The following is a 24,936-nucleotide window of genomic DNA, read 5'->3' as shown; positions in this document are numbered from 1 at the left end:
AGGCCCTTCCATGATTAACTTAAGTCTGTAAACCTTTATATCGAACTCCATTCTTCCAAATTTCATACTAAGTGTCCATTCATTCTGATCTTAAGCCATCACCACATTGCCTTCAGACCATGATTCCAAGCTGAGATAAATTTCTGCTGCTTTGCTTTCTCCTGGGACCCAGCACAGAATGTAAATGATTCACTCTGCTGCATGACTGATCTTCCACCAACAGCTCTGCTCGAATGGAACCCAGGTGTGGACTAATAAACTGCCAGATTATTGCTAAGCAAATGCCAACCACAGAATGTGACTAATTCTAAGTCCCTTTGATTGGAATGACTTCTTATGCCCCATTCCCCACCCTCCACCACAGACACTTCTCTGTTTGGGTTATTCCTGCCTGGGGCTACACAGAGCCTCACCACTGCTGTTGCTGTGCTTTCCTAGTGGCATTTCAAATCCACCCACCTTTACAGTCACTGTGTTGGCTCAGGATGGAGGAGGTAGAGCATTTGGGTCAACCACATGGCTAGCCTCCATCTTTCCTGGCAACCACATGACTGATGCCTGCTTCCTGCAGCTGCCCTGGCTCCTCCCCCTTTTCCACCACAGGCCCGCTAGAGGTCACAAGACATGTGCATACATAGCCCCTACTACCTGAGCCCCACTAGCTCAAAGGCAGACCAGGGAAGTCCAAGGGCAGAGTTAACCTCCACACAGTCACAAGTGACTCTCAGCTTTGCTAACTCAGTTAACTGTGGGCTCATATATAAAACTTAACCTGTTTATTTTCTTTTAGATAAAAAAAAATTATTGTACCCTATTTCTAAATGTTCCTTATTTCAAAGTTTTAAAGGGTTATTAAAATTAACAAGATAAATGCTGTTTCTCCCACCGGGGCTCCTACAAGCCTCCTGGTCAACTGATCTTGTATAATATTCTTCTGTTGTATTAAACTTCGTTTGTTTACAATGTTAAAACTTGATTGTTATGCTCTACATTCATTCTAAAAGTCTAAAATCACTGCCTTATTTCTTATTATTATACATAAAATTGGTTTAAATTATTAAGATCATATATAAATGATCAAGTCCTATAACATGTTCAAGAACGTATTTTAGTCATGCTAAAAACCAAGGTAATTAATTATATTTTCAAAGTCAAACAAAAAATGAGGTCATAACATTCTATTTTATGTTTATAAACTATAGTTTAGCACAGATAACTGGGTACAAAGATCATTTAACTCAAATATGCTAACCCTCAAATTTGTCAGTGATCTGCTGAATATGGCATTTTTAACTCAAATATGCTAACCCTCAAACTTGTCAGAGATCTGCTGAATATGGCATTTAACATGTGTAAATTTGTTATAATAAAACAGAGATCACCAGATGATAACAGTAGTTCCACAAGGTCTCAGAAATTTTGGGCACAAGGGCAGGTGACTTCAACCCTAGATTGTGGTTTCTGGCCACTGAGCAAAACTGCTCCCAACATCTGTCATGGGTCAGCCTAACTGTGGACAAATTGGACACCTGGAGATTCGCTGTCTCACATTGCTAAATATAAGGTGAGATCAATCTTTTCCGTGTTCTCCTTCCACAGAAACAGCTCTGTGGGTAATGTAAGACTGCCCATGGTGCCATGCTGCCACAGAAGACAACTGGGACATTGTCTATTTACTGGGATATGACTAACTAGTCATATCAGTCATTTTTATCAACACATAGTTTCCTTTAGGTTACAATTTATCCTTCTCAGGTCTCTGACGACATTGCCAGCTAATCTGGTGTTAGCTTGATGGCTACAAAATAGACAATTAGCTCGTTAGCCGAAAACAATCTACCATGCTAGTTCATTTGTCAACTCATTAGCTAGTTAAAACTACTAGATATTAGATCTCTTATTTAAGAGGCAAAGAGGTTTGTCTTACTCACATACCTCAGATTAAAGATAAACAAGCTTCAGACAACTTCCCAGTCCTTTTCATATACAGGAGACCAAGCTTTAAACCTCATTCTTACAGCTACTGTCAAATCTAGATACACTCTACCTTCCCATTCTTTTAGCTAAAGACAGTGACTGCATACAACAATTTCACCTACATCTTAAGCCTTCCAAAAAGATATTTTATAAGTGTTAGAAGGTCTAGAAGGTGTTTTGTAAATGTTAAAGGGTCTAAGGTATTTTAAGATTGATACATGCAAGTTACGAATGTTAAAAGGTCTAAGAAAGTGTTTTAAGTTAGTAAATGCGAGTTATGAAGCTCAACATGTCTAAAAGGATGCTTTGTTTCTTCCTGTTGCCATGATATTGTTGTATTAACTGTACAGAGTTGACATTGATCACCGGGGCTCTAGTTTACTAATCTAACTATAGTAAAAACATTCTACTTTGTGATCCTATCATAGTTCCAAGCTCAAGATTTTAAACTTCCCTTTGTTTGTCTTTTTCTTAAAATGTCTCTTGTTGTACTAAATTTATATATCTCCAGTCTTCTAAACAGAGAGAAGAAAACCTTATTTCATGATGTGTACTGATGCTAAAGTGAGATTTTGCCTTCTGCTCTGCAGGAGTTTTCTGTTCTTCCCATGATACTGGTCCACAGAGGCCAAAAAAGGCTTCTGCCTTTCCTAAGCTTACATCAGAGTGTTTGTGCTTTTAGCATAAAGTTCTTTTCCCAAGCCTCTGTTATACTATATGTCTACTTCATTTTCCTACAACGTGTTCATGTGTTTCACTACAGATTTCAAAGAGTGGTGATGCTAAATTTATCTACCTTCATGAACTTAAAAGGATTCTTATAAGCTGCAAAAAATCCATCTTTCAGGTCAAACGGAATCCAGATAAGTACTGTCAATCAACAGTTTCTCACCTGTTGCCTATCTCTGAGGGTGGGATTCCTCCCCCTATTCACTGGTTTTGAGACTCCCCTCTCCCTAACTACCCAATTGCTACATTCCTGCAACAAACAACAGCTGAATTCTCCTTTCTTAGTCACATAAACCCTTCCCTTTGTCCAAGAGACTGTCAACCCTTGTCTGGTTCACTGGGAGCAGAGGTACACAACCTCAGTCTCCATGGCTGTGGCTGCTCCTTCTCGCTGACCTATAACTAGAACCTTTCCTATCAGGTGAGTTTTCCGATGTAGCTTCTTTCCCTCTCCTGCACCAGCGGCTGCCCAAAACCGCAGTGCACTGTGTAGCTACATCCTTGGGGCCAACTTATTTGCTGAGCTCTTGGTCCCTTGTCAGTGTTGAAGAGTTACTGACCAGTCTGTACCTGTTTTTTTCTGGGTCACTATCCGTTTTTTGAGGATGCACTAAGGGGTTACTGACCTCACCTACCCATGGAAAACATCCAGATTCCTGTTTCTACTAGCATGCTTTTGGGATGACTGTCAGCAGGAAGTAAAGACAATTACTTCACCCCTTACCCAGGGTGTGCTCCAGACCTAGGACAAACAGCTCCAGGTGCTCCCAGCACTCCTTGGTCCCTATTGCTGCAGGCCATGGCTGACATAGCCTGCCCTCTACCTTGAACTTTCAGAACAGAGCTTTTCTTTCTCCTGCACTATATAATCTGGACATTTTGTTGCTATTGCCTTTTCTCTCTCACTCTCTCTCTCTCTTTTCCCGTTACATGTCAGCCAAAAGCTGCTTCCAATAAACCTACATTTATATTTCGACTTATCTTATATCAAAACAATTCAACATTCCTCGTTTTTTGTTCTTTGGGTTTTTTTTTTTTTTCGTTTTTAACTATAAGGAAAGGTAGGAATGTTAGCATTCTGCTTCAGACTGCCTACCTGTGATGTCACTCCTTAGTTGCCACAGGGGTGTGTCCCTGCCCAGGGTAATATAAAAGAACAAAATCTCCTCATGATCCCTCTCTACCCTCTCTTCTTCTCACTCTTCCTCTGTCTCTCTCTGTCTCCTCTCTCTCTATCCTTTCTTACTCTTCCTCTCTCTCTCTCTCTCTCTCTCTCTCTCTCTCTCTCTCGTGTATCCTTCCCCCTTTCCTTCTCCCCCCATGCTCATTTAATAAACTCCTCTACAACATAATATCTGGCATCTGGCATCTTATTACCTTATATCTTATATTTTATACTAATCATAAAAGTATTTAGATTAAGTATCCTGGCACCTTTAGCCCTTTGGAATCAGACACATTCACCTACTAGACCCCTGCCCTCTGCCCAAGGTTTATAAATAAAGGCTGGCTTGTGTGCTCGGTGCTATCAGGCTTGCTCTCTTGGCTTGCCATTCCTCCACCCTGACAGTATGAGACTCCATTTATTCTGGGGGAAGTAACCCTGGACTCCCAGTGGTCAGGCAGCGATGGCAGAACTGCCTTTGTAGCTTCAGGGACCCTGCTCCACCAGGGCTGACCCTGAGAAGCTCTGTGCTGACTCCCAGAGAAGCACTGCTGGGCCTGCATTTAAGCTTACCTGCCTGCCAGCTGGTCTCACACATCTGTCTGCTTCCTCTGCTGTGCGTAGCATAGAAGTTTAAACAAGGAACTTTCACTTTCCACCTCCCCTGGAGAGACTAGAAACTGGCTTAGTGTTCAGGCTACAGACCTCACCCTGAAGTGCTCTAGCAGGCCCTGAGCAAGAATCTGGACATTGGGACAGGCCTGTGGGGCATGGGACCCAGAACACCTGCTTCCAGATGCTGAATGGAATCTAGCTGAGAACCTTTGCTGTTTAACAACAGGAGGTCTTAATGAGCTAAACCAGAGGTAAGCAGATGAGGGGTTGTAAAAAAAAAAACCTTGGTTCCTTTTCACTTGATGGCTTTAGCAGTGAACAGAGGCTTGCTGGTAGCTAGAGACCTAAGTAGGGAGGCAGATAAAACACTCTGCACTGCTTCTCCTTTACTAAACTTACTGTGGTACACACCTGTAATCTCAGTCACAGTTGGATCCATGTGAGTTCAAGGCCAGCCTGGTCTACAAAGTGAGTCCAGGACAGCCAAAGCTATACAGAGAAACCCTATCTTCAAAAACAGAAACAGAAGCAAACAAACAAAAGAAGCGTGCAAAAACACACACATTTGACAGACAAAGGAAGCAGATTTTAACAAACCTCACACACACACACACACACACACACACACACATACACACACATGCACATATACAATCAATACATAAAACAAGGGAGCTCCCAAAGACACCATTCATCTACATATATGTAAACATACAGATATAAATATAAATAAACATATACATACATTTAAACAATATACAGACAATTAGAAATATAAACAGGCAGACACATTTTGGATGAAGCAGATGGCTTCAACAAATGTGTAATTCTGTCTTGGGTTCTTATACTATCTAATACAAAGGTTTCTATGTATGGAAAAATTACCTCACTCAGAAATAGATAGAATTGTTACATAAAATGGAAGTTATAGTAGTACTCCTGATCCTAATATCTAACTAGATACTTTATTTAATATGAGTTTAAAGCAGTGGTTTTATCTGTATGCTCATGAGTTCAAAGCAGAAGTTCTATCTTTTTCATATTTCAAATGCATGTTTTGTGTTCAAAGCAAGAGTTTTTTATGTCAAGGTTTTTCTTAGAAACAGGTGTCTATGTTGTTTTGTATAGATAACCATTTATTCTTTGTTTATATATTCATATTGTCTTTCTTATCATTGTGTACACTTATTCCTTATCTTTGGACTAAACCTAAATGAATATATTTCCTTGATCACTAATTGGTTTCATCTTGTGGAGGACCAGGATGACAGGGAGGCTACCTGCAGATCATTTTTGGGGGTGTGGATAGAACTGGGAGCCCAGTCTATACTAGCTCAATACTGAGATCCACTCCCCACCTTGCTTCTTGTTGCTGACAGTCTAGATAAAGTCTCAGGTAATAGCCTTCAATAGCTAGTGCACATGCACCACACACACACACACACACACACACACACACACACACACACATGACATATCAATGGTCTTTCCAATCTCTTTTGCCATGACATAAAAGACAGGTTAAATCAGAGATGAGCTTTCCCTACAATGTGGTAGATTTATAAGCAAATAAGAGTGTGCTTGTCTAAGCCATTAAGTCTTGAAGTGATTTGTTACCCTGCGAAATAAGGCAAAGGAAACACCTACCCAAGATCAGGCTATTTTCCTAAGAATCACTGGAACTAAATTCATAGGATTACATCATTAGCATTCTCATTGTATGCATGAGAAAAGTTAAAAACAATAAAAAAGCATTACTTATTATCCAACTAGTAAATGATAAAGAAATACCCAGCATGTAGGTTCCATTTACCTTGATATAAGTTTAGCTCTAGGTGTAGACTAAAGAAATGGCCCTAACAGAGACAGCTGCTTTTTCTTTGTATGGGTCCAAACTGCACTCTCAAAACAGTCAATCCTGCTTTTATCCCCAGCATGGCAAGTCTGCAGGTCTGTGTGGGGCCCAGATTGCAACTTTCTGTTCTGCAGGATGAGGTTCATGAAAGTTGTCAAGACTAAGGCCTACTTCAAGAGACTCCAAGTAAGATTTTAAAAGCAGCAAGAGGGTCAAACTGACTACTATGCTCAGAAATGACTGGAAATCCTGGACAAAAATAAGTACAATATACCTAAATATAGGATGATAGTCCCAAGTCACCAACATGAGGCATCATCTGCCAGATTGCATATGCCCATATAGTAGGGGATAAGATCTTCTGCACAGCATAGGCACATAAACTGCCAAAATACGGTGTGAATATTGGCCTGACAAATTATGCTGCAGCCTACTGTACTGACCTGCTGCTGGCCCATGCAGGCTTCTCAGTAGGTTTGGCATGGACATGATCTACAAAGGCTAAGTGGAGGTGACTGGAGATGAATACAATGAGGAAAACATTGATGGTCGGCCTGGTGCTTTCACTTGCTACTTGGGTGCAGGCTTTGCCCAAACTACAACTGGAAATAAAGTTTTTTGGACCTTTAAGTGAGCTGTGCATAGAGTCTTGTCTACCCCGTCATAGTACCTAACAGTTCCCTGGCTATGGCTCTGAAAGCCAGGAGTTCAATGCAGAAGTACATTGGAAGCCCAGCACGGATCAGAATGTTGCAGACTGCATCAGATATCTATCTAATGGAGGAAGATGAGGATGCTTATAAGAAACGGTTCTCTCAGAACATAAAGAACAACATAAATCCAGACAGGGTGGAGGAGATGTACATGAAAACTCATGCTCCTATCTGAGAGAAACCAATCTATGAGAAGAAGCCCAAGATAGACATGAAAAAGATGAGGTGTCTCTTGCCCAGGAGAAAGATTGGGTTGCCCAAAAGATGTCAAGTTTACTCAGAGCTCAGGAATGGGCTGCTGAAAACTAAAGCAAATTTCTATGAAGATTTTATTTTTATTTTTATTTTTTTTAAGATTTTGTTTTTATAAAGACAATAAACTTATTGGCCAAGCCAAATAGACAACAACAAAACCCCCGTCAGTCTGCACCTTGCTTGAGCACATGACTGTGATCTCAGACATTTCGTGTCCAGCTACATCTCCAGTTTAGTAGCTCCCCTGTGGCTACCACAGTCCCTGGAAGCTCTGAAGATCCTCCCTACTTCTTTCCTGCTAAAGCTCCCAAGGGCTGGGAAGCATTTCTCTTCAATAATAAATATTCCTCAACATTCACACCCCCTCAACTAACAGCTTTTCAATGAAGTGGCTATTAATCTATCACATTTCTGTATTCTCCAATGATCTGAATACTGAATGCTAATGTTACAAATCTGGGTTTATCTACATACCAACCTATTTTGCACCCATACAAATACATACAAAATTACACACACATTTGAAGCCAAATTTTTCTTTCTGCTACCAAACTGTACTACAGATACTTCATTTATATCCTTTCCATATCATATCTATCTATCATCTATCTATCTACACACACACACACACACACACACACACACACACACACACACACGCACGCACACACAATCATTACTTAACTTTTAACTTAAACGCTCACATCCTTCATTTTTTTCCCTTTGGTTTTGAAAAAATCATCAGCAGGTGCTTAAATTACTGAAACTATTTTATAAGCTCCTTTTATCTTCAATTTTAGTTTCACAGTCAACTCTCCTTGCATTTTATAGCTTCTCAACAAAGGCCATATATTTTAAGGAATTCAGAGAGCCATTCTCAGGGTGCAAAGGATGCCCCAAGGATACCGTAAGGACTACTGTCCCTGTAGTACTTTCTAGTAAGCTATAGCCCTATATCTCTCCTAGAAAAATGACCTTTGTCTCAGAGAAGCAGGATATTTATTCATACAAAATACTAAGATATCAGTTTGGCCCTGACAATATGTAGCAATAAAAATGTATTCTTTATTAGGTATATCAGTGTAGGGGCAAAGGAGACCATCCGTCAGTGGTTATCTTGCTGTTAACATGTGTAGGCATTTCAGAACTCTCTTTAGAATCTCTGAGTTTTTCCTAAGGTGAGTCAAGATAGCCACACTCCAGGAAATGTGGTTGATTTATTTCTCCTCTGAACTGAAAGAAGAAATATTTTGTTTGTTAGCTGTATTCTTGAGCTAAAAAATAATAAATAAATAAATAAATAAATAAATAACCTTAAAAAATAAAATAAGATAAATGGCTTCACCTGATTTGTCACTTCTTTTTTTTTTTTTTTTTTTTTTTTTACTATAATGGAGGGTTAAAAAAGCATATACATATAAATACACACACAGTGCTTTGGCTAAGTCCATCAAAGAAAATGCTACTTTTTTTTTTTTGTTTTTGTTTGATTGTTTGTTTTTGTTTTTGTAATTGCTGGTCCTATCACTTCTAAGGATTCATTTTGTCCATCCACACTGTCCTCTCATATTCAATAAATTATGATAATTTGACATCCTAAATAAAGAGTTTCTCTCATCTTTTATAAAAAGAAAAATAAAGTTTATTTTACTTCATTTGTTCATATTCAACTGTCTGGAAAAATATGTGATGATGTGAAGTAATATTTCATTTCCTAATCTAGAGTTTTCATGGTACAATAAAATATCTTCTAAGATATAGATTAAATGTATGTGTGTGAGTAAAGGTCTGTGTGCTTCAGGTGCCCAGGTTTCATGACCTTTGGCCTTTTTCCTGGGAGACAGGGTGTTTTTCTGAATCTGTTCCTAGGATGGTGGCCAGCAAAACACAGCAAACCTTCCACATCTACCCAGCTGAGGCCATACCCAGCTTTATACGTGAGTGCCAAGGCCGAAACTCAGGCCTTCATTTGATGAGCCAATGCTATTCCCCAGGGATTCATCTCCAGAGCAGGAAGCCTGAAATATTTAAGTCAATTTTTCAAAAATAAACTTTTAATGGCTACTAAATACAAAGACCTGTGACCACAATTATCTCTTGCATGTTTTTAAAACTTGTTTTTAATTTATATATTCACTTTACATATTGATCATAGCCTCCTCCCTCTTATCCTCCCATTGTCTCCCTCCCACCTCTTCCTGATGCCCTATCCCCTTTATCTCTTCCATTTTTAACCTGTTAAAATCACCAATAGATTTGAAGCACTAAATGGGACAGGCACAGTGATGGTTCCTCAGGATTCTCCTATTCGCCATCTTCCCAAGATCTGTTGCTCTATTTTTTTCACTACTGCTCAGTGAAGGTATCTTTAGGTCTATACCATGCTCTCCAAGTCAAGCAAACAACCCCTCCCTCAACTTTTTACCTTTTAAATTGTGTTAACTGTAACAGGGCCCCAGATATCAGTCGACCACCCCCCGCCCCCCAGACCTTAGCACAATTTACTCGATGATGGACGTACCATTCAGACTATAAAACTCAGCATGTGAACAGTACTACAAGCCAAAGAAAAGCAAAGATCTAAACCATCGAAGTCCATAGTTCTGGGAAAGTCTGTAAATGTATTGACCTTGCTTCTATAGTGCTACTTCTAGATAACTGTTCTTGTTAACTGAAGTATGTCAACCCAGAAAATGATCTTTGTGTTAAAAACCCATCCTGAGGATGGCTTGATGCTCCACAGGGTTCTAAAATACACACTGTAGTCACAGGAGAGCTAATAAAGACTTTCTATTGGCCTACACCCATGCCTGAGCAGTCTTCTCTGATGAATACTATACCCCTGCACAAGACAACAAGACAAAACAAACAAAAAATAAATCAAAACTCCACTTATTTTCCAGACACATTCAAACATCAAATCCTAGAACACACACACACACACACACACACACACACACACACACACACACACACACTATACTATACTATGGCTGTTTCACCTAAATAGACTGGACCATGTGCACCGTATCCAGCCAGTTGGTTGTTGTGGGTCTCTTTCATATGTTGAACACTGACACAGATAGACTTAATGTCCTGAGTTCATCACAGCTGAGGAAAAATGGCTCTTACTTACACAAGTGCAGTCAACAAAAGGCAAATGCTGGTGAAGCCTCAGGGTAAGAGTTCCAATTTTGAGATTCACAGATGGCACACTGAGGAATAGGCTCATTTGCTTTTTGAATGAACATCAGATCACACATTGCCGGTAGAAGATGATTAAGCTATCAATTATCTACTGTGTGTGAATATTTACACAGTTTTTAAAAGGCTTTATGACTGAAAACTACCAGTCTCTCATGATTTTACTGGTATTTCACATAAGCATTTAGCCATGTATGGATAAATTTATCTAGACATTGATGAAATGAACACAAAGAATCACTTTGAGTCTGACAGGTGAGCAGGATAGGAGGATGAAAGTAGACCTGGTATTTTTGAGGAGACCCAGAACTCCAAAGCACATGGCTAGATTCCATCCCATTCCTAACATCTCTTCAATATCACTTGGTTACTTTGAAGACATTGTAGAAACAGTCATTAGATGTCCCCAGCTGAAGTGTGCATATTAGGTTTCTGGGGTTATATATTGAATGCTGACTTAGGGCCATTTAGAAAAAAGGATTCCAGAATGCATTGCTCTTGTTCTAGAAGGACATGCCAAAAACAATGAAGTATCATTTCTTCCTAGTACATTACATGCATTTCATGTGTTCTTTCCAAGAATGGCTGTATAGAGCATAGAGAACACAAAAGTCTTAACAAGGTGTGAATAATACATCATCATCCAGGTACTACTGAATTAAAATCTAATTCTTTAGGTAACCATATCCTGAGAAATAGATACATTGCAAGAACATTTAAGGGACACACTAAGTACCAAACACTATGAGGGGAAAGCAATGAAATTTCCAGTTAAAATAAACGAAAGCCTTGGCTCCAAGAAATACCTAGGGACCATCTGAATTCAGAACATATACTGGGTCCCTTCTCCTTCATATATAAAAATGGCATTTGAGACAACTTTTAAACTGGAGAAATAATCTTTGGTTTTTCACCAAGTAGAGTCTACAGAACTCTGGTCTGCAGCTGTGTAATTAACTACAGTTTATACAAGGAAAATCAGCTCTGCCCTTATACTTTGATAAAAAAAAAAATACTAACTTGCTACTTGGAACAGAAAATGTTTAGAAGTAATAAAAAAGTGAAGAAGAAAGAGAAAGCTGAGATGCACTTAGAAGGACTTTGGTGAAGTATTTAAAAGAGGGTCCCTGAAGGTTATCTGTGCAGCCATAAAGCTTTTTTTTAGTATTCTAGAAATTTCTCTCAATAAACACACATATTGACAATTTGCGCAAGGAAAATAAAAGAGACAGAATAAAGTAAAAAGTACAGCTTAACATTTTCAACATACCAAGATACCAGCACCAGAAATCAGGAAGACAGGCCAATAGGAAGGTAATGTCAACCAAGAGTGAACCAGAGTAACTCAGGTAACCAACATGTAGGAAATGATAGAATTTTAAAAGAAAACCACCACACTGACACTTTTAAAGGGAAGTGATTTCAAAAACAATCATCAGTAGTTAAAATTCAAAGAGGTGGAACATCTTTTGGGTATATTCCAAGCAGTGGAATATGTGGTCTTGAGGAAGCCCTAGTTTCCCAGTTTTCCCAGTTTTCTGAGAAAGCACCAGATTGATTTCCAAAGTGGTTGTACAAGTTTGCATTCCCACCAGCAATGAAGGAGTGTTCCTTTTTCTCCACATCCTTGCCAGCATGTGCTGTCACTTGAGTTTTTGATCTTAGCCATTCTGATGGGTGTAAAATTGAATCTCAGACTCATTTTGATTTGCCTTTTTCTGATGACTAAGAACACTGATCACTTCTTTAAGTGTTTCACAGCCACTTGATATTCCTTTTTGAGAATTCTCAATTTAGTTTTGAGCCCCATTTCTTAATTGGATTATTTGGTTTGGTGGTGTTTAATTTCTTGAGTTCTTTATATATTTTGGATACTAGACCTTTCTCAGATGTAGAGTGGGTGAAGATCTTTTCCCAGTCTGTAGGCTGTTGCTTTGTTCTGTTGACCATGTCTTCTGCCTTACAGAAGCTTCTCAGCCTCATGAGGTTTCATCTATTAATTGTTTACCTTAGATGCTGGGCTGCTGGTGTTTTGTTCAGTAAGTTGTCTCCTGTGTCAATGAGTTCCAGGCTCTTCCCCACTTTTTCTTCTAACTGATTTAGTGTCTCTGGTTTTATGTTGAGGACTTTAATCCATTTGGACTTGAATTTTGTGCATGGTGATAAAGATGAGTCTACTTGAATTTTTCTACATGTAGACATCCAATTAGCCCAGTGCCATTTATTGATGATGCTAACCTTTTTTTCTATTGAATAGATTTAGCTTCTTTGTCAAAAATCAAGTATCCATAGATGTGTGGATTTATTTCTGGGTTGTCGATTTGCTTCCATTGATCAACCAGCCTATTGCTATGCCAGTACCATGTTTTTTAAATTACTGTTGCTCTATAGTATAGCTTGAGATCAGGTATAGAGATTCCTCTAGGGGATCTTTTATTGGACAGGACTGTTTTAGCTATTCTGGGTTTTTTTGTTTTTCCATATGAAGTTGATAATTGATCTTTCAATGTCTTTAAATATTGTGTAGATATTTTGATAGGGATTGCATTGAATCTAAAATTACTTTTGATAAGATCGCCATTTTTACTATGCTAATTCTCCCAATCCATGAAGAAGGGAGATCTTTCCATCTTCTGATGTCATCTTCAATCTTCTTCTTCAGAGATTGGAAGTTTTTTTTCAAACAAGTCTTTCACTTGCTTGGTTAGAGTTACTTGTAGATACTTTATATTACTTGTGGCTATCGTGAAGAGCATAGTTTCCCTAATTTCTTTCTCAACATGATTGTCATTAGTATATAGACAGGCTACTGACTTTTTTTAGTTAATTTGTATCAAGCCACTTTGCTGAAGGTGTTTATCAGATGTAGGAATTCTCTAGTGGGACTTAATGGTCACTTGTATAAATTATCATATCATCTGTGCATAGGGATAATTTGACATCTTCCTTTCCCATTTTGAATCCCCTTGATCTCCTTTTGTTTTCTTATTGCTCTAGCTAGAACTTCAAGAACTGTATTGAAGAGATATGGAGAGAGTGGGCAGCCTTGTCTGGTACCTAATTTTAGAGGAATTTCCTTGAGTTTCTTTCCATTTAATTTGATTTTGGCTATTGGCTTGCTATATATAGCCTTTATTATGTTTAGGTATATGCCTTGTATTCCCGGTCTCTCCAAAACTTTAAACATGAACGGGTGTTGGATTTTATCAAATGCTTTTTAAGCATCTAAAAAGACGATTATGTATTTTTCTTTCAGTTTGTTTATATGATGGATTACATTGATGGGTTTCTGTATATTGAACTATCCCTGAATGCCTGGCATGAAGGCTACTTGGTCATGGTGAATGATATCTTTGATGTGTTCTTGGATTCAGGTTGTGAGTATTTTATTGAGTATTCTTGCATCAATGTTCATAAGAGAAATTGGTCTGAAGTTCTCTTTCTTTGCTGTGTCTTTGTGAGGTTTAGGTATCAATGTGACTGTGGCTTCATTGAATGAGTTTGGTAATGTTCCATCCATTTCTATTTTGTGAAGGACCTTGAAGAGTATCAGTATTAGCTCTTCTTTGAAAATCTGGTAGCATTCTGTGCTGAAACCATCTGGCCCTGGACTTTTTTTTTTTTTTTTGGTAGGGAGACTATCAATGATTGCTTCTATTTCCATAGGAGATATAAGACTATTTTATTTGTTTATCTGATCTCTTTGTTTCTAATTTATTGACTTTGGCCCTGAGTTTGATTATTTCCAGTCTTCAACTTCTCTTGGGTATTTCTGCTTCTTTTATTTTCCTAGGGCTTCCAGATGTGTTGTTAAGTTGTCTATATGATATGTTTGCAATTTTTTTTATGAAGGCACTTAGTGCTATGATTTTTTTTTGTCTTAGTACTGTTTTCAATGTGTCCCATAAATTGGGTATGTTGTAACTTCACTAATTTTAGGAATTCCTTAATTTCTTTCTTTATTTCTTCCCTGACCCAGTTGTCATTAAGTAGAGATTATTACTAGATTACTGTTTGTCACAACACTAAATACCAGTCACACAGCTCCTTATTTGTTAGTGGAACACATTTTGATACTTATTTTGGAGGTGGGAAGTTGTAATGCAGGATCCTCACCAGAATATTTAGCTACGGGGCCTAGAGTGTACGGGTAGGGAAGCCTAGGGTATGAGGCTCTATCTATTCTGTCATTGGATGCCATCCTCTCTGTTGGGTGCATATTGCCCAATGCAGCCATTCTCCATATTGATTATCTTCCAAGAAAGATAAAAAGCAACTAAACAACATATTGTGAAAAATGTGTGTGGGTGGTAAAGAATATAGGGAGAATTGTGAAAGAGAGACAAGTGAGAATGTCTCTCTTAAACATGGCAAGGAATCAGCATTCTATAGATGACACACATTAGACAGAAAACAGAGTGATTAGTTATTGCTCAGGGATAAACAGCTTCCCAAGCAGACGGGATAATACTTACAAAATTCCTATGCTAGGAAAGAATCTGGCTGCACAAATACCTGGATTGCAAACACCAAGTTGAAAGCTTAGTGGTGTCCCTGGAGAGGTACAGAAAGAAAAGTGGGCTTGAGCAGATCTCATGAGCCCTGAAAAAGAACATGCTTGTAGCAAATAATTGTTCAATAACAAGCTACAGAATACTCTAAAGGGAATGCCTAGCTTGTTTTTAATCTTTTATAATCACCATGACTGATTTATATAAAACATTTGGAAAATATAATGTATCAACCACTTTTACTAGCTAACCACACGGTTGGCACATAGCTTTGGTCATGTGTTTAACACTAGCATGATGTGTGGAGATTACAAAAGTCTTACATGAAAGAAAATGGGAGGAAAACATTCACTGAGAATAGAACACTCTAAATGCAAATGAAGCTTTAAAAAATTTAAGCACATCTCTTCAACACACGAAAGTACTGACTGGAAGGAAATACTTGGAATTTGGAAAATATGCTGTTCTCATTCCTTGATAAAGACATCCACTGGACACAGGTCTTCTACCACTAGAAAATGATTATTTTAGAAAATGATTTTATTTATATAAATCCTTTGAAAGTAAAAACGAAGTTTAAACAAACAATAAAGATGCTCAAAAAAATCCTCCAATCTATTTCAGTGACTACTTTTATTATTGTCCCTGCTAAATAAGATTAAGAATATCTACAGTAGTTTTCCTGGTCAAAGTTCGATATTTACATAACTTAGTTCTATTTTTAAAGTACTTGAGAATACATTTAGAATATAACTGAAAGCCAAATTTGCCTAGACAAATAGCTGCTTAAGAAAAGTGTGTCTTATTTCTGACACATGCTGTACAAGCAATTGTGTTAGGATGGCATCCATCAGATATAATGGGAAGCTAAAAATGGTTCTATCATATTTCATCCCAATAAAGGCATACACAGAAAGCTCTAATAGGTAGCTCCAAATGTAAAATCCTCCCATTGATTTTCAAAATATAGGTTTGCATGAGATAAAATAGCAGAAAACTTTCACTTCTGAAACCTAACATAGTCATATTGTGTATAATTTCTAGTCAATATCTGTTTATAATATCAAAATCAACATGCATTTCATTATCATTTATAAAATGTGTTTCCTAATGGTATGTCTTTTTGCATCTTATATTCTCTTGATGCATGGGCCGGTCCTTGGGTTAATTTTATCTATTTTTCCTGTACAGGGAATGCTATGTATCCAACCTAATAAAAATGACTTTGCCAATCAGTTCTAATGGGGGACTTCATCTTACAATTTCACTCTAAATTTAAACCATATTTCTTTTCTCCTGAAAGTCAGTGCAATACAATCTGAAAAGTTGATACAAACAAGAGGAAAGTTTTCCAATTTACAGAAATAAAGTAGAAAATGGACAATGCCACAAAACTTTGTCAGTATTCCTTCATATATGTTCAAGTATCAGTGATCATTTTCTCATTAAGAATAAAAACATAACAAGATGGTATGGCATCCCATTACTTTTAATGGGTTGGCAATGCGATTTAACACTCACCGTTCAGAATTCCTATAACTGAGAATTGAGCACAAAGCAGAGGAATGTCTTGGAGTGAGAGCTGGAGATCCCAGGCAGAGGATTCTACATCCAAGGCAGAGGCAATGCCTATTGAGATGTTGAAGTCACGGGTCAAGAGTCAGGAGCGTTGGAGCTAAGAGATGGAGATCTGCAAAGAATAGTTCAGAGCAGGAAAATTACAGAGGAGAACAAAAACTAAGGTCATGGAGTAGACAGATGTAAGTGTTCTACCCCCTCCCTGGGCATGTGCACCAAAGAGTAGTGGGATTTCAATAGTGTCACCTGTGTTGAAAATACACTCCAGATACAAAGGTGAAAACAGATATTGGTAAAAGAGCCCAGCTGCAAAGGATTAGGAGTCTAAAGCAATGAAGCTGAGAAGTGATCAGTGGGAGGGAAGCTTCAGCAATACCTTTTTATAAAAGTGCAAACCAGCGTGGTTGGCATGATGGGTAGATTTATGCACTCTCCAGTAAGCGGCTCTGTAAATCAATGTCTTGTGATTTAATGCCTCTTATACCAGACATGTAACTTTAACCTTGGACTATTCAGCTGTATACCTGATGACATACAATGACAAAGAGACTATTCATGTAAACTTTATAGTAAATAATGAGTGCAATTATGGTTGTACATATATTCATAAGTAGTAAGTGCATTAGGCAAACATAAAATTACAGACATTTTGTAATTTTTTTTTTACAAAAAGTACTTAAAAGCAATAAAAAACTTTTCAAATATGAGAATACTTGTAGCCAGGGTTTTAAACTGTAAACATATAATCTGTATGAAATGTAATATACAACATTTACAATTATATCATCTAAAAGCATTAAATAAGCATTAAAATATGCAGTCTCAAATGAATAATTAATTTTCATTGTGTTGGCATATAATTAGTTAATTATGATTTCATAACACATACCCTATGGAGGCTTTATGTTGCTATGACAAAAACACCAAAGCACATACTTGTGTTTTAGGTGAGCCAGTTTCACTGAAAACAAAAATGCCTCATTATTATGTATATTCCCACAGATGAGGGGTTGTGCTCTCAGCTTGCTATTACGTGTGCTAGAGTTCTTGATTTAAAAAAAAAAAAAACTAACATTTTTTTCACGAGGAGCTGTAGGTATCCTAAGATTGTTCACAGAATACTCCCCAGTCTTATAAGATAAGATTCAATAGAAGGAAAACAAAGCACACAAGTTTTGTGGCACATGTGGGAGTTACTGAGGCTTTGAGCACTCAGAATTAAAGTGGAAAAAGAAGTGAATTTTTAGTACTAGAAATGTCTTGCTGGGCGTGGTGGCACACTCCTTTAATACCAGCACTCAGGAGGCAGAGGCAGGCGGATCATTGTGAGTTCGAGGCCAGCCTGGTCTACAAAGTGAGTGCAGGACAGCTAAGGCTACACAGAGAGACCCTTTCTCGAAAAACCAACAAAGAAAAAGAAATGTCTCAGCAAATATTGAAGCAGAGATGGGGAGATGATGGCTAGGTTGCTAAGATGCTTGCCATGCAAGTATGAGGACCCAAGTTTGAGCTTTAGCACCCATGTTAAGACTTGGAAATAGCTGTGAACTCAATCCACACAGACGTAGAGTGACAAAGGCAAGTGAGTCTCTGAAATATGCATACCTGCTAGTCTACCCAAATCCAGGAGACCATATACCAGTAAGAGAATCTGTCTCAAAAAAAATCAAGGTGTCCAGCCAGGCACAGCGACTCACAACTTTATTCCCACCACTCAGAAGGCATAGCAGGCAGGTCTCTATGAATTCAAATTGTGCGCTGTCTACATAGTGAGTTCAAGGTCAGGGCTACATAGTCTACCCCCACCCCAGAGTCAATGAGAACAGAAGTGAGGAATGACACACCACAGAAAGTTGACCACTGCCCTTCACATGAGTTTGTGTGGAGAGAGAAAAAGAGAGAGGGAGGGAGGAAGGGAGGGAGAGAGAGAGAGAGAAGGAGAGACAGAGAGACAGAGACACAGAGAGAGCAAGTGAGGAGAAAAATAAAGAAAAAGGAGGAGGAAGATGAGGAGGGGGAGAAGGAAAAAGAGGAGGAGGGGAAGAAGGAGGAGGAGGAGCAAAGAAAGGAGAAGGGAGAAGAGATTTAAATGACCATGCCAGGTGTGTGAGGTGAGACTAGAATGCAGATGGGGCTAGACGGCAGGACTGTCTTGAAGACTGGGAGCAGCATTTCAGGTGCTAACTCTGTGTTCTCTGTAACACAGAAAAGGGAATTCAGAAACTCCAGTTCTATTTAAAGGTAAAGAGGGCAAAGCTATGGAGTTGAGAATAGGTTAGATAATGGAGAGATTTAGCTCCATCTCTTGTTTTACGCCTTGTGGAATGCCATGCAGGTTTATGAGATTTACAGTAAGTGGCCAAATAAATCAATTCTACCTGATTTAACGGCTCTTTTCCTCAAGGATCTGACTTTGCACTTCAGCTGTTCAGCTGGGTTATTTATGGCACCTCATACTATAGAAAAGTCTGTTATAAACTCTGAACTACTCATTTAACAAGGTATCTGCTATATCCAAGCAATCAGCTCTCCTGGTCAAGGGGACAGCCACCGCTGGAGACCTATCATCAGGACGCAGCAGGCTGGTTTTGTTTGGCTCAAGATCTCGGTCTACGTGCACTTTGAGTTTCAGGAAAATTAACTAATTTGAGAAGATATGAGCTAAGATGCTGTTGGCTAATGGAAATAGATGATAATGACCTAGAAATAATTTCACAGTGAGGTGTGAAGTATCAGACTATGCGGTCATCTGGAATGGCCAGCCAAATGTGCAAGGATCAGGACGCTGCGTCAGAGGAAAAAAAAAATGAAGGGGAGGGAATGAGATGCGGGATAAATCACGGAGCCTTCAGCACTAGGCATTCAACTGGGCATTTTCATTGTTGGAGATGGAAGCATCTTCATTCCTCGGATCAAAACAGAAACAAAAGAACTCAAGGCAAAATTTAGAGGATAAGCCCTATTAACACCAGGACCTACAACTAATGCATGCTGTGCAGATCAGCTGCAAAAACGTCTTTTTGATTGTATCCACTACATATTAAAGAATAAAGGCATTCTTTTCTAAGAAAATATGGAAGAAATGCATGTAAACTAAAAGACTCTAGTATTTATATGTTATTAAGTAAATATCAGTTATATAGAAGTGTTTGTCTTCTCTTTCAAATTAAATTTCATGTATTATATTTAAATAAGTTGCAAAAATTACACAAAACTGAGTTTTATTACAGATCATAAGTGTATTTTCAAATACAGGAAAGGAAAGCTATAGTAAACAATTTTCCAGTGTCTCATCTGTTATGGAAAAATTGTAAGCATGTTGCCTAATTAACATATTTTAGTTTGAACAGAAATATATAAGAAAAAGTGAAAATATTTTTGACTCACAATAAAAATATGAGTTATGAGATAATATTAGTAGTTTGATGACAATGTCCTTATGTAGAAATATTTTTAGTTGCCAACATTCTTGGCTCTAGTTGGAATTTACTACAAGCATATATGTTACTATTTTACTATAGGAAAAATAGAGATTGGAATTTTTACTCATATTGACCAGCATATAGGTAAATAAATGGATAAATAGGTAGGTGTACTGTTTTCAGATGTTTTTCAAAATGTATAAAGTGGGCAAACTACTACTTCCTGGATTAAATTCATATATTGGGTAGCCTGGTGATGAAATAACAAAAATTTTATTAAGTAATCAAATTTATGAATAAGAGCTTAAATTTTTATTTCATAAAAGGCATTCTACAACCAAATTAAAATATTCAGTAAGGTATTTAGGAAATTCAGACATGATTATTAATTACAGTTCATTAAAATTAGGCAACTTGAATTAGTACTTGTCAGCACTTCTATCATGTCATCAAGACACTTCTAATCCAGTGTCATCCGTAGTCCATGAGTGAGGCCTCTCACCAAACACAGTCCTTCTGAAAGAAGATGCTTGCCACAGTGTTGAGTTCATTCCACTGGAGACTCACATAATACATAGGGAATGGTATAGAAGGTGGGCTTACTTCAAATAGAATATCTTCTATGAACTTATAAGTATTTCTTACTCTTCCATGAACAAGCTGCATTCCTCCTTTGAGCCTCAGAATATTCTGGATATAATCAAATTCCACTTACATATCACAGTTATCGAGTTATCATCCCCAGTCAAGACATGAGCTAAGCTCACAGAGAGAGGGTATTTGTCTTCCTTGAATCAGAGTTATAAAGTCATGTGAAGCCAAGAGTCCAGGCACAAGACGAGAGTCAGCAAGGCTTAGCTGGATAAAGCTTAAGCTGCCATGAAGCAGTAAAAGTGCACCCATGCCCAAGATCATTTCCAGTTCAAGCAGATGTGGGTTTCATCAGCTTCTGTGCTACTGATATCCATTTCATTTATAATTAATATAGTTTCTTTTGGTGAGTGAGCATGCTGTGTGCGAGTAGTATGTGTGTATGTGTGCATCTGTGACTGGGCATCTAGGAGTGTTTGTGCATGTGAGTTTACCTATGTGCCCACATTGTGGAAGGTGAGGGGATAACTTTGAGAGTTGCTCCTTGCCTTCTACCTTGTTTGAAATAAAGTCTTGTACTGTGCAGGGTTAAGTTTCTTAGCTTCTTCTAACTCCATCTCCATCCAGTCTGACCAAGGGCATGCTGGGATCACCAGTACATGTGCTTTGTGTGAGTTCTGACGATTGCAACTCCATTCCTGACAATTCAGGGCCAAGCACTTTATCCATGAAGTCATCTCCCTAGATACCAGAGAGCATTTGTCCAAGCCTAGGCTCTGCTTTACACACCTTTACAACATCTTACTTTCTAGTAAGTACAGATTCTATGAAGAAAAACCTAATGTGGGTGTATAATTAGAGTTCTGTGGAGAAGGTGCAGGGAATCTACCCTCTTTCTCACTCTGTCTCTATCTCTGTCAGCCTGTGTTCTTTATATGCTATAGTCTTCTTAATTCATTCTCAGCTGAAGTGTTGATTTTTATCCTAAAACAAGAAACAAAAATCAACTGTCTTCACAGAAACATCCCTAATATTTGACCAAATAGTGACACAGCTCATGAAATTTGCCCCGACAATGACAGTATGCTAACATGGTTATCCCTGACCATTTTATAGCTTTGGTAAAAATAAAATTCCAGAAACAGATATAAGATTATGCAAAAAAACTTATGGCCAAATAAAAGCCAATTAATTGGCCTGATTAGTGGACATCGCTGTTTTTGTGACCACCCAGACTGAGGTGGGATAGGTTGTCGAGTTAAAGAGCTGAGCTGCAGGATTACACGTGGCACTGGAAAGTTACATGGCTTCATCTCTGCATCAGAAGAAAAGGTGCAAATCTTAAAACTACTTCTTTCTGATAAAATTTGATGGATTCCAATCTCTCAGAACAAAAGAACCTTGATTGTCATTTCCAGTTTCAGCTGCTCTCATCCCTTCTTTCCTGAGCTACTCTAGAATGTCAGTAATATGCAGATATTCTTTATCCTCATAACTCTTAATGGGCATGCAGAATATAAAATTATATATAAATGTATAAATGGTACTATTATACTTGATACATAAATATCTATTATCTATGTTAAAAGCATTCTGTATTCTTCTAATTTCCGTTCTTTTTGTTTGTTTTTGGGGGGTGTATTTTGGTTCTTTTATTTATTTATTTATTTATTTATTTATTTATTTATTTTGTTTGTTTGTTTTTTGAGACATGGTTTCCCTGTATAGCTTTGGTTGGTCTTGAACTCACAGTGATGTGTCTGTCTCTGCCTCCCGGGGTTCTGGGATTAAAGGTGTGTGTCACCACACCTGCCTTGTTCATTTTTAAAAAGTATTTATTTTGTGTGCGCGAAAGGTTTTTCAGCATGCGTGCATGTTCAGGAATGCCCATGAAAGTCAGAACTGAACATCAGACCTCTTGGAAATGTGTGATGTGGAAATCAATCCAGGCCTCCACAGTAGCTGCACGTGCATTTAACCACTGAGTCATCTCCCCGGCCCTTTTATTACCTTTTAATTTTTAAAAGTTTAAAGGTGTTACATAATCACTAACTATACGGTGGCACACCAAAGCTTTGAACTTCTAGATGTGTTTCCCCCCCCCCCATAGATCTTATGCACCACTGTCCACCATCCCCTGGCCTCTCATCGTATCTATTCCAACTTCAGGGCGACCAGGGATCATACATTCAAAATGAAGAGAATCATGTCTCACTGGTCTTCCTGTGCCTGTACTAATGTTATTCCATGTAAACATGGCAGTTTATAGTTCCATACATGTTATTAAAAATGTTAGGATAAGTCCCTGGTTACTGAAGACTATTATTCTTCCATGTGTCTATGGCATGCTTCCATCACTCATTTGTCAGTTATGTGTGCCCAGATGGTCTCTATATCTCAGCATTTATACCTAATACCATAAACAGACATGGCCGTGAAAGTGTCTCTTCAGCAGGCTGATGTTATTGCCTTTGAAATACAGGCACTGAGTACTGCTTTCTATGAACCCCAGGCTAGTTCCAGATTTATTTATTTGAAAAATCTCCATATTCTGTTACATAATGGTTACACAGTTATACAGACCTCCATCAGTTTGTCACGTTCATCACTGAACTTTCTATAGTCTTGATGAAAGCAGATTTTTTTTCCGGGATGAAGTAATAATTCACAGTGGGCTAGTTTATATCCAATTTACTGCTGTTTACAAACCATCCACTTTTAGTGAGTGCTGCAGTTGATGAATAAACTGACTTGTGTTCTCAACCACCCTTCATCTGTTCTCTGAGGTGATTATTTTCCAAGCACCAATTGTAAGTTTCAATTTTGGTGTAGACATTATAGTTCTTGCCTGTGGAAGAGATACAGCATAATTTATAACAGGCTTCAGGAAATACTGACTTATTTTATTGCTGCCACCATTAAAACAGGGAATTAGTATTTGGAAACTTATCTCCGTTTGGCTTATTTACATGTTGGAAATCACTTTTTGTGTGAGTGAGTGTGTGTGTGTGTGTGTGTGTGTGTGTGTGTGTGTGTGTGTGAAAGAGAGAGAGAGAGAGAGAGAGAGAGAGAGAGAGAGAGAGAGAGAGAGGAGGGAGGGAGATATGGGGGGAGAGACAGACAGACACACACACACAGACATAGACAGACAAAGAGAGAGAGAGAGAGAGACAAGAACAGAGAGACAGAGAGAGAGAGAGATGGGGGGAGAGACAGACAGACAGACACACACAGACATAGACAGACAAAGAGAAAGACAGAGGCAGAAAGAGACACACACACACACACACACACACACACACACAGAGAGAGAGAGAGAGAGAGAGAGAGAGGGGCACCACTACCTGTGTCTTGGTGTCAGCCCTCACCGTCCACTTCATTTGGCACAGGATCTCTCATGTCATTCCCTACCATGTATTCTGTCCCTCTACTTCCCCGTGATTGTCCTATGTCAGAAAGCCATCTCCTTGCAGGGACACACTGGGATTCTAGCAGAGTGCTTCATTTCCTTGCCTTTCACACGTGATTTAAGGATTTGAACTTTAGTTGTCTGGTGCATAGCAAGCACTTTACCCATGGAATATTTGAAGAATTTTCTATATTATTTCCGCAAAGCTCATTATCCTTCAATATCATTGTCAAGCCTTCAGACCTTCAATACTACAGGCACATTAGCAATAACATAATTCTGTTCGTCTTTGAAATTTAGACGAGCTACTTACTTTGCTTTTTCTGGAATAATGACTTGGAAAGCTATTATTTTTTGTTAGCAAAGTTTGGGGGGCATTTGAATGTAGACACTTGATTATCATTTCACAATTATTTCAGGCACTTGAGGACAGGTTTGCTACCTCCAAATAGCATGCACCTCAGAGGCAAGTACTAAATAAGCAGTTCAGCCTCACATGATTAGATTAAAGGACAAAACTATGCATTTAGTGGGGGCCTTCATAGAACTAAATTGAACATGTGGCTGACTTTATCAATGTTCATTAAATCCTGTGTACTTTCATCTCCACTCCAGATAAACCTGTTTGAAAAGCATGGTTATATTTCCCCTGGTGACAGGTAAATATATTACAGAAAAGCTCTAACTAATCATGTCATAGCCTAAGATGATTAAACAATGTCAGTTTACTCTGATGCCAGTGTTTGCCAAGATAAAGAGTCAGCAATTATTTTGGAATCATGATTCAGTGTAATCTTTTTGACACTCAATTCCAGTAATGGTACTATAGATAGAATAAGACCAGACCAAGGTTAGCATGAATATAGAGAATTAAATCATTTTTTCTTCTTTATTCTATCACACACCACATAC

At 38.3% G+C, this 24,936-nt stretch overlaps 2 long non-coding RNA genes and 1 pseudogene across 3 annotated transcripts in view; 2 read left to right on the top strand and 1 right to left on the bottom strand.

Moving 5' to 3' along the window:
• Nucleotides 1–24,936, top strand: part of LOC311581228 — a 1,115,569-nt gene that overhangs the window by 248,260 nt on the left and 842,373 nt on the right. The gene's annotated exons all lie outside the window — the stretch shown is intronic.
• Nucleotides 6,477–7,363, top strand: LOC311580725 (large ribosomal subunit protein uL18-like; annotated as a pseudogene). The gene has a single exon. The product of its transcript is annotated as a large ribosomal subunit protein uL18-like (transcript).
• Nucleotides 16,702–18,225, bottom strand: LOC311580815. The gene is made up of 3 exons (XR_014773586.1): nucleotides 18,208–18,225; nucleotides 17,492–17,563; nucleotides 16,702–16,714 (listed from the first exon to the last, which is right to left on the bottom strand). It is a non-coding gene; the product is annotated as an uncharacterized lncRNA (long non-coding RNA).

The sequence above is a fragment of the Acomys minous genome, assembly GCF_964271855.1.
Source record: "Acomys minous genome assembly, chromosome: 13".
Lineage (NCBI taxonomy): Eukaryota > Metazoa > Chordata > Mammalia > Rodentia > Muridae > Acomys > Acomys minous.
The sequence above is the reverse complement of the archived record's forward strand: the minus strand, read 5'-3'. Positions and strand labels throughout refer to the sequence as shown.